Source organism: Lepisosteus oculatus, chromosome 14, assembly GCF_040954835.1.
Source record: "Lepisosteus oculatus isolate fLepOcu1 chromosome 14, fLepOcu1.hap2, whole genome shotgun sequence".
NCBI classification, from domain to species: Eukaryota; Metazoa; Chordata; class Actinopteri; order Semionotiformes; family Lepisosteidae; genus Lepisosteus; species Lepisosteus oculatus.
In genome coordinates this window covers 20,283,946-20,298,402 of record NC_090709.1, presented here as the reverse complement: position 1 = coordinate 20,298,402, position 14,457 = coordinate 20,283,946, and the positions used below count along the sequence as shown (strand labels likewise).

General features: G+C 38.7%; 2 non-coding genes and 1 pseudogene across 2 annotated transcripts; 1 reads left to right on the top strand and 2 right to left on the bottom strand.

The window, feature by feature from the left end:
• Positions 1 to 14,457, bottom strand: part of LOC138242516 (zinc finger protein 271-like) — a 681,240-nt pseudogene that overhangs the window by 27,237 nt on the left and 639,546 nt on the right.
• trnai-uau (transfer RNA isoleucine (anticodon UAU)) lies at positions 1,874 to 1,967 on the bottom strand. The gene is made up of 2 exons: positions 1,930 to 1,967; positions 1,874 to 1,909 (listed from the first exon to the last, which is right to left on the bottom strand). It is a non-coding gene; the product is annotated as a tRNA-Ile (tRNA).
• trnak-uuu (transfer RNA lysine (anticodon UUU)) lies at positions 2,766 to 2,838 on the top strand. The gene has a single exon. It is a non-coding gene; the product is annotated as a tRNA-Lys (tRNA).

Genomic DNA, 14,457 nt, shown 5'->3' with positions numbered 1-14,457 from the left:
AAAAACATCACTTGTTTTTTTTAAACATCACTTGCCTTTAAAAAAAAAAAAGAAAAACAGAGTTGTAGGTATTGAGGTAATTTCAGGTAGAATGTAAGAACTAAAGTTAACTAGTCCCACAGTAATGCGTGGGGTCCTATCAATAGAAAAAAAATAGTTGTAACCCGAAAACACAACAACCACAACACGAGAAGTCTTCCGGAAACCTAGGTAAATCCCTGTAGTAGTCTAACAGCTCTAAAAACAATCAAATGAAACAACTTAAAAAGAAAAAAAAAACATTAAAAACATATCTAGGGAGCAACAAAAACACAGAATCTAACTGCAAGAGCTTTATCAAGTTTCCTGTACTTCATCGTGCTCCTCTCGTTTAAGAAGATATCTCTCATCTATCTGTGTACAGGTCAGCTGGAGGTCCACAGCTGATGGTAATTTAAGTAAGTAGCTGTGCTAGCATGCATGGGCTGCAAAAGGAACAAGTAAAGGTTTATTCCATGCTGAAACGAGAAGAAAGCAGTGGAGCCTTCTTAGGGTGAGATACCAAGGCATCGAAAGTTTATTTTTAATTATTGTTCCAAAAAATGTTTGTTTTCTTTCTTAAATGTTGTTGATTAAAATATCTTATTAAATGTGAAATATTTGATTAAATCTATTGTGAATGTCATTATAAATCGGTAAGGTGTCAGTCTCGTAAACCGAAGATCGCGGGCTCCAACCCCGTCCGTGCCTATTTAGTTTGCCAAGACTTGACTTTATCTATATCGTCAATTGTCTTGCAAGGCAGAAACCTCTGTAATAAGAAGAAAAGAACTATCAGCAGTAGTTAATAATCCTTTGACAAAGAAATGGGCGCATTCAAAACACCAGCCTCCACTGCTTGGTAGAATGGCTGAGTGGTCTTAGGTGCCAAACTCAAGGATTCAATCATGTGTAGTGACAGTTTTATGTTATTCACAACACAGATTTCCATTCATGTTTATTAAGATGTGTAATTTGTATGTTGGTTGTATGAGAACAGTTTCTTCAAAAGTCCTGTCAATTAACAGTGGAGAGCTAGCCGACGTATGTCTTCATGAAAACGCTCTTTAAGGAGATTAGAAATGTCTTGAACAAATCTGCATCATATTTTTAAAATAGTTTAGCTCAAGATGCAACGGGAGTATAAATGAATTCTCCGCCCTCCATTCCAAGATAAAACTCCATGTGTGAATCTTATCTTAAGTTGATGATGTTGGTCACTACTGGAAATTGCCCAGTGATATCGACTCAGGTACAGTACTCAGTTGTTATGTGCTGTAATTTGATACATGCAAAGCATTTGCATTCCCTCCAATTATCAATAAAGTCAATAATGTATTAAACATTACATGCCACTTCTTCCCTAGATGATGTTCATGTTGGATCAGTGAGAAAGGCATGCCAGGTTGTGCTTGAACCAGCACCTTACTATCATTTTAGTCCCAACCTGACCGCACTAAGCAATTGTACCACAGAGACTCAAATGGGTCAGTTTTCTCCATTTACGGTTTTTGGGAAAAAAATCATCTGCATTTTTAAGCAAGATTGTATTTTAAATTTCACAAATTGTAAGTATTTCTGGAAAAACGCTGTTTCAGAAAGAAACTGAGTAGACGGGAATAGCCCAGTAAGTAGAATATCGAACTTTTCATCTCAGGGTCCCTATTCAGGCGGCTGATTTTCTTGCAACTACTTATTCCATGCTGAAACGAGCAGGAAATGTTTCAGCAGTGGAGCCTTCTTTGGGTGTGATATAGAAAAAAACCTTTACTTGATTCTTTCAAATTAATTTAAACCTCATCTCCAGCACCTAAACTCGTCAGTTGCTTTCAGTAGCTAAAGACACAGGCCATACTGCTCCAGGTGAGGTTCGAACTCACAACCTCGGCATAGCTCCGCTGTGTACTGCCGTATAAGTACCGCACGCTGACCAATTGCACCACTGGAGCTGTGAAACACCCACTCCTCATACAGACTGATGTGGCAGAAACACAGGGTGAAAACAGGGTGTCGGTTGTGAATCCATCTCCACATGGGGGAAAGGGACAGTACAATAGAAAAGAATATACAAGAGAATAAACGGAAAGAATTGTGCTCACTGCAAAGAAGGAAAGAGGTGGCCGGATACATAAAACAGCTCGGTGGATAATTTGTAACGACATTCTTTGCTGACAACCAGCAGTCGGATTTCTTTTCATGTTCCGCTGTGCAGTTTGAACGTTTGTTCTCCCAGATCGGTTGGTTATATGAGATCAAGTGATATAAATTAGGACTAATCAGAATCAATACAATTGACGTCTGGCAAAGGCAAATAACCTTTGCACATGATCTGGAATGTGACTGGTTAAATTTCAGCACAGTTGCAACCCCCTTTATAAAGGGTGTGCACATGTATACAACCAAGGCATTGAAAGTTTTTTGTTGTTTATTGTTCCAAAAAATGTTCCATTTCTTTTCTTTCTTAAATGTTGTTGATTAAAAGATCTTATTAAATGTGAAAAAATCTGATTGTGAAAAGGTCAAAATGTTAGTGAAAAAATGTGTATTGTGAGGAAAGATGAATTGTGGGAGCCCCTTGACTCCTCACGTCGTACTGTATTTCTCTCTCATTCTACTGGGAGTGGTGCTGTCACTTCTGGATAAAGTCTGTCAGTGGTCATTCCAGACGGGTCAGGTACGACTGCGCTTCGGCACAAGAAGAGATATGTGACTTGCGAGGATCCCGACAGTGTTAACTCTCTTCTGGAGCCTGGATAGCTCAGTTGGTAAAGCATCAGACTTTTAATCTGAGGGCCCAGGGTTCAAGTCCCTGTTCAGGCAGTTGTGTTTTCCTTAAATCTATTGTGAATGTCATTATAAATCGGTAAGGTGTCAGTCTCGTAAACCGAAGATCGCGGAGTCCAACCCTGTCCGTGCGTATTTCGTTTGCCAAGACTTTACTTTATCTATATCGTCAATTGTCTTGCAATGCAGAAATCTCTGTAATAAGAAGAAAAGAACTATCAGTAGTAGTTAATAATCCTTCGACAAAGAAACGGGCGCATTCAAAACACCAGCCTCCACTGCTTGTCAGGATGGCTGAGTGGTCTTAGGTGCCAGACTCAAGGACTCAATCATGTGTAGTGACAGTTTTATGTTATTCACAACTGTTATTCATGTTATAATAGACCTCTAACCATATACGTATAATAGACCTCTAAAGTTATCCGTATAATAGACCTCTAACCATATACGTATAATAGTCCTCTAAAGTTATCCGTATAATAGACCTCTAAATTTATCCATATAATAGAACTCCAACCATTTATGTATAATGAACATCTAATCATAGACGTATAATTGACATATAACAATAGACGTATATTAGAATTTCATTCTAGACGAATTTCAGACCACATTTATACGTCTAAGGTGTGCGTTTAATAGACGTATATTATACGTCTTTTGCCTACTGGGGTGTATCAGGCTCCGCTGCACAGCAGTGGAAGTATAAGTGTATAGATGAAACCTTTAATGTATTGTTCGGTTTCAATCAAAATGCTTTACTACTACAAGAGAGAAGTATAGTAAGAAGGATGGAACAAAATGTATGATTTATTGGAAGAAAACATTTTTTATTTATTTATAAGCTCGTGTCATCCAGCTCTAATACAAAAGCGACTCGCATCTTCAGCCCTTTTTTTTGTTTGTGATCATTAATTTCTTTAGTTATAATCAACATTGATCTTTTTTTAAAATAATCAAACACGCAGACAGATTTTTTAAAAGTATTAAGAGTTGACAGGGTGCCCCTTCGGAATAGTCGTCAGAAAATGTGAGAAAAGGAAAGTTACGTACAGTAAGCTCTCATACACAGTATTTGACATTGGAATCTGATTACAAAAAAACTACCTGTCTCCCCAGCATTTGTCGGTGCTGTTGTTTTTAATTTACATATTGTTCGCATTTTAATGATTTTTTTTAAAAGATTGAAAAAATCACTAAATACGAAACGTAAAAACCCCAACTGGAAGCAGTTGACCATTCATATTCTTGAATTTTAAATCCCTGTGTTTATCTGTGTCCGAGTACCTGGTGCAGCTATTTTGAAAGCAGAGTCTATGATTTATTGCGAAAGCGCATTGCCACCAAGGAAAAAAAAAATCCTGAGTTCTCTTAAGAAATACCAAATTATCTCCTAATTGGGACTCACTCGCTGAATGATCTCTCAAGAAATCCCGAGTGAGATTCAACAGGTGTTTCCTGCAACAGCCACGACAAGTGTGAAGACGTTCTCTGGATTTCCCGAATATGACGTTAAATTAGTTCAAATCATTTACCAGGTTCCCACGTACAAAAAGGCCCAAGGACTCCAGCAGTCTTACAACCACTGTCCTGTTTGCCTCACCAGACACGATCTCTATTCTGTTGTAATCCACGATGACCCCGTTCTTCAGGTGAATTATCATGTCCTTAGTCGTCTTTAATCCCTATTGCTCAATGCATGGTGAAAGCATTGCATACATGTGTCTGACAATGAGGAATGGGCCCCTGAGACACTCATTTGCTTGTTTCACAAATGATCGTATTTTACCAGAGATTCCGTTTGGGATTCAGATGTGCATTCGGACAGCAATCCCTTTAAAAAAATGATACGTTCTGGATGAGGTCAAAGGTGCAGGAACACTGTATTTAGGATGTGTTTGTAGTGATTCTCTGTCTCCTGCTTCAATGCAGTGATATATAGATGTGCTCCTGTAATTTATTGGTACATGCCCAGGGCAATAAGCAGTCTGAGGATTTATTTCCAGACGGCATAGAGCAGTGAAGCAGTGAAGTAGTGTAACACACTGGATCATTATGTTATTATAATCTATTCTACTTATATTATTACATACAGGTCTCTAGCTTCAACACAGTGATATATATATATATAGGTATGCTCAGTGATTTATTGATACATGCCCAGGGCAATAAGCAGTCTGAGGATTTATTTCCAGACGGGCTACAGGTAGTGTTGTGAAATACTTCAACACACTGGATCGCAGATTTAGACCCCCTGCACTCTTACTCCTTAAAAAACAAAGAAATTAAGATATCTAGCAATCACATTGTAACAGGGGTGACAGTGACTTAATGCTTATACTAGTGGACTTCTGGTACCTTTAGGGTACGGTTCCCTGAAGGGCTCTTGAACCCCGCATTTCAGATGCCTAGCTGTATCGCTGATGTGTTGCACCTCAGAATCGCTTTTAAACCTTACCTCTGGTATCTTTAATCCCTATTGCTCAACGCATGGTGAAAGTATTGCATAAATGTGTCTGAAAATGAGCAATGGGCCCCTGAGAGACTCATTTGCCTGTTTCACAAATGATCATATTTGACTAGAGATTCTGTTTGGGATTCAGTTGTGCATTCTGACAGCAATCCCTTTAAAAAAATAATACATAATACATTCAGGTCAAAGGTGCAGGAACACTGTATTTAGGATGTGTTTGCAGTTATTCTGTCTCTAGCTTCAACACAGTGATACATATATATATGCTCAGTGATTTTTTGGTACATGCCCAGGGCAATAATCATTATGAGGATTTATTTCCAGATGTGCTAGAGGTAGTGTTGTGAAATACTTCAACACACTGGATCGCAGGTTTAAACCCCCTGCACTCTTACTCAAAACTTACAAACCCAACTCTCTTACTTAAAAACCAACAAATGCAGATATGTAGCAATCATATTGTAGCAGACACTCATTTGCCTGTTTCATAAATGATCATATTTTACTAGAGATTCTGTTTGGGATACGGATGTGCATTCTGACAGCAATCTCTTTAAAAAAATGATTTTACCTTATCGCGGCTTTGCCCCTCTTGCCTCTTTGGACAATATCTCCATCTTGTGGTCGTTGTTGGTAATGTCTTCTTATGCCATTTTTTTATTTCAATTCTCTATTAGTTGATTCTAGAATCTCTACAATAGAGTTGAAAACATCAGTTTTATAGCAGACAATATGACATTATTTATAGTCCAATTAGGAATGCATTACCCTGTTTTTAACATAATAACAAATTAAAATTGATTAAAACTAAGTTTGGAACACCAGGGAACATAAAAAAAGATTTTTAGGAAAACCATGAGGTTCTGTGTCCGATGCCTTTGATTTTTTTAAATTTGAAAATAAACATCATATAACAACAGCTTTCATTCCTAGGAGTGAAAAATAACAATTTTTGAAGATATATTCGATTCTAAAACACTACAATAAAGTTAAAAACATCAGTTTTATATTACATTATTTTTAGTGAAATTGGTCATTTATTAATGATTAATATAATCTCCAATTAAAAGTGATTAAAATTACGTTTGGAACAACAAGGAATACAAAAAAAAAGATTTTAAGGAAAAAAATTATGTATTTTGTGCCAGGTGCCTGCAAGGGGAGAAAGCTAGAATCCTACCCAGGCTCCTGGAGCTCTGTCCTGGCTAAAGGAGGGTGAATCCACCCCCTTCAAATCTCCATGAAAAAATGATATTTTTAAATTTGAAAAAAAAAAAACATTATAGAACATCTCTTTGTCCACAGAGTGCAAAAATCCAACTTTGAAGAAAATCCATTGACTGATCCCTGAATCCTGAAGTTTCTTCGCATGATATCGGGCTTGCAACCATTTTCTGGAAAATGATGAAAAATGCAAAAATGCAAAAAAAAGTTATCAAATCTAGAGCCTAAGAGTAAAAAAGGACAAATGTATATCTCCAAATAATTTTATGTGCTTCAGAAGAGCCTCGGAAAGTTTTTTGCATACAAGAATCCACGCCCGTTTGCACGTAAGCACACATGCAAGCAAGCACATGTGCATGCGAAGTCATCCTCTCCAACTTCTCCAGACCTTGCTGGGTGAGCATTTGCTCTGGTAAATTAGGTCACATATCATGTTTAATCATTTCTTCTCAACACACATACTGGTGCACGTTTTCTCTATGAAAAAAAAAACATTTTTCCCTTGCACGATTTCTAGTTTTGTTTTCAAAGAGAGAACAGAAAGAAAAAAAAAATAAATAGTGTCGCAAAAGAACTCTGTCGCCCTTGGTAGATGTCAAACGTATTGGACATGAAAAATGCCAGATAGAAGGCATTACTCTTCGTTTCTCAGTGTCGGGGCTGCTATGTAAAAGAGGCAATTTGCTCTGAGAGCAGGCTCAGCGCTTACTGAACGCAGATGTCTCAGAGCGGTCTGTCCAAGTGGCTGTAAAAGGACAGCAGCAAGAATACGTAAAACAGGTGTAAAATAAAAAAAATAAAACAATTTAAAAATAAATACTAAATGGGTTTAACATTCAGGAATGTGATTGGTCAGTAGCTTACGATGAGTGTTGTTGGTGTTTCTTGTGACTTAGCGATTTGAAAAAAATATTCAATTTAAAAAAGGCTAGAGCTCCTTTGAAAAAAAAATAGTTTGTATCTGTGTTGTAACAGCTGCGCCAGAACTATTCAGATAAATCAGAAAAGTACTTGAACTTGACTGGTTTATATTCAGTAATGTGCATTGGGAACGAAAGGGAGACTTACATGGATTTTATTAGGTTTTAGGAATCAGAAAATTTATTTTTACGAGCAGAAATAACTTCCTGCTTTCAATGCTTTTATTGTTTCTGCTTGTAACCTCGAACAGAAAAAAACAGTACTGACTCACAGAAACGCCTCGGAGTTTCTGTTTCTGGGATTTAAGAGGGATGTATGAAGACAGTAAAGGGGAGTTTTTTTTCCCCCGCTGTAGAGTATGAAGGCGGTGTGACGAGTCAGGAGGGAGGAGACGCGCATTCCGCACGGGGAGCGCAGAGCAATGACCCGCACCTGCTGCGCGCCGAGTCCTGTCCTATATAACCGCTGAGCATGGACAAACAGAGTCTCCTGCCAGTGTTGGATAATTATAATTTAAATAGTTTTCTTTCTGAGCTCCAAACTTATTGGACTGTCGGTAATAGCGCTATTATTTCTTTCTTCTGCTCAAACAGTGCCGGGCAAAACTAAAATGATAACCCTGTTTCAGAAAGATTGAGTCTGAGGGGAGGAAGGTGGAGGAAGTTAGATGTAAAGTGTCCGGTCTTGTCAAGGGTAATAAAGCTCATTAGATCTGATTAACCAGTTAAAATGAAATGGTGTGCTTTCTACACAGAAGCCAGTTGTCTTTTTTCAATGTGGCGGTGAGTCCGTCAGTCACATAACAGCTAGGCAGGACTGACAGTCTTGTGTGATCTATTTCATCTCCTGTTACCCCATCTTCCAAAGCCAATGGTCCAGTCCAGCCTAGAGTGTCCCAGACTGCTCTGTCAGTGACAGTGGAAGGCTTATCTTTTGTCTCTTGTTCAGCTAGGATGTATGACAAATAGTGACCCCTCAATGAAGGGAACTTTAGGTTTTGTCTGTGATTACACCCCCTGGCAATGTTACAGGCGTTGGGGGGGGGAATCCCCGGTGATCCCACAGTCGCCCATAGACACTGGCTAGTCTACACAAACCTCCATTCAGCACAGCCCTGACCCCTGTTGTGTCACCCAGGTCTTCTCTGTGAGACAATGATTATTCAGGGAAATTTAAGGAATGCATTCCAAAGCAGGCAATGGAAGTATGGAATTAAAATTAGTCAAATCTTTATAGATGGAGTATGTCACCTGTTTAATATACTTTTACATTGTGACAAAATTGAACAAATTTTAAGTCCGCCATATATACATGCAGCATTTTAAAGACGTGTCTCTGCACTGCACAGGAATCTCGGTTCACTTACAAAAACTTCAGCTTATAACCCATCTGAAGTGTGTTTAGTTTCTAATTTTTTACTGCTTGTTCTTTAAGGTTAAGGTACGAACTCATTGACGTTGTTGATTTAAAATAAGACTATTGACAAAAAAGAAAGTATTCATCACAAAGGTATTATGCCAAATAAACTCTAGTAATCAACAGCAATTAAGAAAAGAAAACAAAGACATCTTCTGAGGATGCCAGATGGAAATCAAACACACACACTCACACTTAGGGCTAATTTTACCAGAAACCAATTAACCCACCAATGATCTTGGACTGATGTCTGAAAACCAGAGCCCGTGAAGGAAACCAAAGCAATATAAAAGTTCTTCAGGTATTAGAACAGACCTAGCTTATCAATATAATACTTATGTCTGAACTTCATAGAATGGTGACACTTCAATCTTTCATATTCAATGTTTTGCACAAAATCAACAGCTGAGAACAGACTGTCATATACCTTTATCCACTGGTTTTCAGAGCAGAGACATCCATGTGGACAAGAGTACTTTCCCTGTGGTCCGCCGCACTTCAGCTAGCCACGTTCTGGCAGGGTTGTGTGTACTCCTCTGAACGTGGCCTGTTTTGAATATCGGGCATTTTGTGCAAATTAATAATGTGAGCATATTAGTATGATTTGTGTTGAAGCCAAACAGAAAATCGCTGTAAGAACTTGAATTTAATCTCCAGTGTCACTCCTAAATGCTGACCATCACCCATCTTCTGATTTGTAGATGCATGTGTTAATGGATATTTCTTGTCTTCTTTTATTCACCCATATGCTCTTCTCTGCATCATTAAGTACTTCTGGGTCATCTCTTGTACCTTGTGGCATCTTGGCTGGTGATGAATGGCAGGTTGCTGCTATAAAAATAACATGCCTACCAATATGATTATGTTGAAGACAAAACCAAAACAATACAACTGTTTTGCACTGTACAATTTACACTATCACAAGCTTGTCATATTTACAGTCATCAAATGATTTGGGCTGCTGTTCCAGTGAACAATGTCGTTTAAGAAACAGATTCAATTTCAAATCTTTAGATTTTAAATATAAACCACTAACAATATGGTAGAGCCATGTTGTCTTTAACCTATTCAGAAACTACCACTTAAATTGTAAGAAATTGTTCTCTAAACACATCTTGTGGGCTCTGTTCTCGATGAATTGGAAAGGTGTCGTTCATGACTTCCAGTACTCTGTCGATCTCTCTCTTATCAAGAGACTACCCATCTAACGCTGCAGGAAACTCCAGTGCCTGGTCTGGGAATGCTGTGCTATTCAGATTCTGTCAATAAATTTCAAGAATGGTTCACTTCTCAAAAGCTTTTTTTTTTGTTTACACGATGTGGCATTTCTCTGCAGTAACAATTGAGGGTAGTTATCTGCCTTCTATGCTCTTCTGAAAATGATGTATCTTTTTGGCAGTCCCATATCCCTTCCTTATATCCTTGCTGGTGAGAATGAGAAATGCCATTTTTAAGACAATAACACAAACATAATTCTTAATTCTAACATTAATTTTAAGCTACAAGAAAATATATATCTTCAAAATATGCACTTTAGTACACTTACTGAGTTTCTGTTTTGGAAATGGTTAGTGATCCAACCACTCCAGAGCTTGTCCTTTGCCTTGAAATGATTTTCTGGAAATGCTGTAATCAAAGAGGAGCTCTTCTCCTTCAACAATGTCATTTTTTGTCACAGACAGGATTATGACAGGCTGTTCGTTTATATAAATGACCCTCTTACAGCCCTGATGTATTTATTTTCTTTGATGGATTTATCCACCTTCTGATCGTCTCCATATCCGTGAGGCAGGCACAGTGTTCTTCACGAGCATCAATGCACAGTTTTTGTGCAGGTCCATCAAAAAAAGAAAAGATGTATCTTCTCTCCCTCTGCCATCTGTGCCGTTAGGGCTTCAGCGGCTGTCTCTGTGATGATCTCGCCATGATAATCACACACCACCTCTCCTTTCTGAAAACCTGGAAGTCGCAACCTTCTTCCCCTTCACAGGATTGTCACTGATGCTCAGGCCTTCCCAGATTTGATGCTTTTCTATCTTTTTAATTTGCTTGTCATTTGGTGGCAGTTCTGTCTTGGGCTTCCACTTCTCAAACACTTCAGATACTGTTGATGCATTGGCTGAGCAGTCCATCTTTTGAATATAGTAGGTTACCTGATAGCCATCTAGTGTAAAGGTCTAGAAGGAAAACCACATCATAAATCCTCAGAATATATTCCAAACTTAGTGTTTGTCGGTGAAGATAATTGATTTGTAAACTTGCCATTAACGGTCTGCAGTCTCACTTCCTCTGTTCTGATTTCCACCTGTCATGACTTCTAGTCAGTTTCAGATGCTCCTTTTTTTTTGGTAAGCTGCCCATATAATAACACTGGAAACACCTTTATCAGCTGCTGAAAGGCTGTAGCATCATCCATCTTCGGACATGTAAATCCTGCAGCTGCTGTTGTGGATCTTGGCCTTTATCCACTGTTGTAAAATTTTTAAATAAAATATCACAGGTCTCTGTAACACAGTCAAAAAATAACTGAAGAGGTGTACTGTATTCAAACTTACTCCACAGCAGGCATGCATTCTTGTCCAGAGTCTGATGATTGATTGCTTGACCTGAAGTTAAAAAAAAAAGAAATGAATGATTGTTTTGTGAGAGACTTATTTTGAGATTGTGATGATGCTTACTAAACTCCTTGTCCTGCAAAGCCTTCAATTACTTTGATTGCCGAGCAGATGCTGGCTGAGTCGGTATTCTATAATGTTTCTCTGTGGGCTAAGTAATCCCACATAATGCTCTTCTGTGCATCGGTTACATATTTTTCTGTCAACTCAATTGCCCTCCTGGCTGGTAATGAATGGCTGGAGGAATCTACAAAACAAACAAGCAAGCATTTGTGATTGTTTCCAACCCACAGAAATATAAAGTAATATATTATTCTGCTTACTTCTCATGCTGTCGTCTCAAGTTGTTGGAAGGACTGTGAATTGGCTCTCCCGCAGATGAACTGAAAAACTTTTTGTCTCCCTTCACAGCTGCTGACCTGGGCATTACAGCTTAGTTTAGTGAAGTAAAGATGAAACAGCTGATAAAACACAAATAAAATGCAATTAAGGTACATTGGAGATTTTCTTAAATACTATACATGATGGTAGCTATGCAAGTGGAGGTCTTTTGTTCTGTATTAACAGGGATTTTAATGGGCTTCTATGAAAATTGGCCATGGTGTGAGTGTGCGAGTCCTGTGATGAACTGGTGTCACATTATCGGCGATACTGTGCTTTGCACCCACTGCTTGCCAGGATTATTCCAGTTCCACAACAACCCTGAATCGAGTGAAGGGGTTTATCAGTGTAGCCATCCACTTGCATGTTCCTCTTCACTCAATGCAAAGGAAGCCAGCTGCTGTGATGAGGTTTTGTGCTGGTTAACAGCAAACTAGACCATCTTTTTGCCCACTTGTTGAAACAACACTTTCTTTGCATCTATTCCTTGACCTGTAATAGCAAAAATTAATACACCAAACTGTAAAAATCCCATATATATGTGTGTGTGTGTGTGTGTAACTTATTTGTTGTATGAAAGTATTCTTACTGTCATGTTCTTTACCACCCCTGGGTGCTGCAGGTCCTTCAGCTGGAGAAAGGTATGCAGGTAATACAGCACAAGATAATGGTCAGGCAGGGTGTTCTTTTCAGAGCTGTGTGTGCAACACATCTCTCTTTACAACCCTCAACACCTTCCAGCAATCTCTGGTACTTGGTTATGGACTCTGCATCTGTCTATATCTCCGGGAGAAAGTAATACTATCAACATCTTTTTTTGTATTTGAATTAAAAGAAGTACAGTTGAATAAAGTTAAAAAATGAAAAGTACCTCTTTCTGGTAATCTCTTGGCAACATTCTTATAGTTTTTCTTCTGAATATCCTTTAAGATACTATGGAAGTTGATGATGAGGTTAACCAAGCTGGGATCATCTACTTTCACATTGATAGCCTTCAGGATGTAGCGCGGAAAACGGTTTATGTTCTTGGTATAATTAGCAATGGTTTGGTGAGACAGTCTAGTGGTCTTCATTTGGTTACAATAATTGTGTTTTGGTTATGTCCTTTACAGAGATTAAGGAAGATGCAGATCGATCCATTAAAGAAACAGGAATCTGGAAACATTTTCTACCTGAAAAATGTAAAGTCACAATGTTTATGGCTGACATTTCACCTGGGTGAATTTTAAGCTAAGGAGTAAAAACATGTTATGGAAATATCACTGCTCAATTGTAAATGCCTTTAAAAAAGAAATACCTCCTGAGAGCAATCTGCCACTCCAAGATCCTTGATAAGGTCCTGTTTAAACCCAGCCCGGTGAGGAGCATCCAGGGAGTGCTTTCTGTCCAGTCCAGAAGCTACCGTCTTCCTGAGAGCCTGATGATGGCTTTGAAGTACTGGGGGCCAGTAGGAATACAAGATTCACATTTAAAAATCTTATACCTATAAGACAAACTAGAATACAAGAATAAAATAATAGATACATTTGTAAAAATAGAAAGTTCTCCAGAACTCATGTCTTCCCCTTCCTCCTCTGCTTCAGTCTCTGGCATCTCTTCCTCCTGGACAGCAGCCTCTTGCTCAGGGCATCTGGATTATGGGTATATAATTTTAACATACCTTTACATAATGGTAAATTTGAAAAGAAACAGAAGATATAAATTATAAATATCTCACCTTGATGATGTGTCTTCAGGATTCCACATAAAACAGTCCATGGACTCCACCAGTCTCACAACCTCACCAGATATGAGCTCTGTGCTCTTGCAATCCCCAACCTGCCCATTCCTCAGGTGATTCAACAAGTCCTTCTTTGCCTGGAGTGAGACCTCACTGATCTCCTCTGCTGAGGCTCATTTCATACACACCACCTTTAAGAGAAGAGGAAACTGGTCAAATGTCTTCAGGCAGGTCTTGCACACCAGAGGAATCCTCATGCGTCCTCATTATTTTTTTGAAAATAAATAACTTTTGTGTAAAGAAACAAGTCAAGACTGTTCCAGTTTCTTAACTGAGCCTTAATTTTCTCTCCAATAGCTTCACTGTATTGTTTATCGTATTTTTTTTTCAGAATTATACCTTGCTCTTCCAGTAGAAGCCATTGTAGACTTTAAGAACTACTGTGATAATTGGTCTGCCTGAGTGTCCTTCCCTAACCCAGTATTGATAGCTTGTGTAGGGTCCAAAGGTGGTGTTCTGCAATTTCCTCCCATAATGTTTTTTGATCAGTTGGAAGCAAGTGTGAAAGCTTGCTCCCAGTGGGAAGCTCAAGATCCTCTAGTTGTAATGACAGATCTTCCTCGTAGTGCTCTTCGAGGATCTGCAGTGTGGTGTGAAGCCAATTTTTGGCATTGCTTACCAGCTTCAAATATGTGAGTCTGGCTGGCTTGGCAGGTTTAATGAGGTGCTTGAGTTCCTCGGTCTTCCGTCATAGGCTAGTGGGTGCTCTGTTCTCCCGTCCAAAAAAACTGCTGTTTTGTAAATGGTGGACTGTTTGGATCATTTTGTAGATGATCCTGGTTCCTTGTTGGAAGGTATCCTGTCTGTTTGACATGTTTGGTTTGTGGCCGACAGTATGGAGGGTG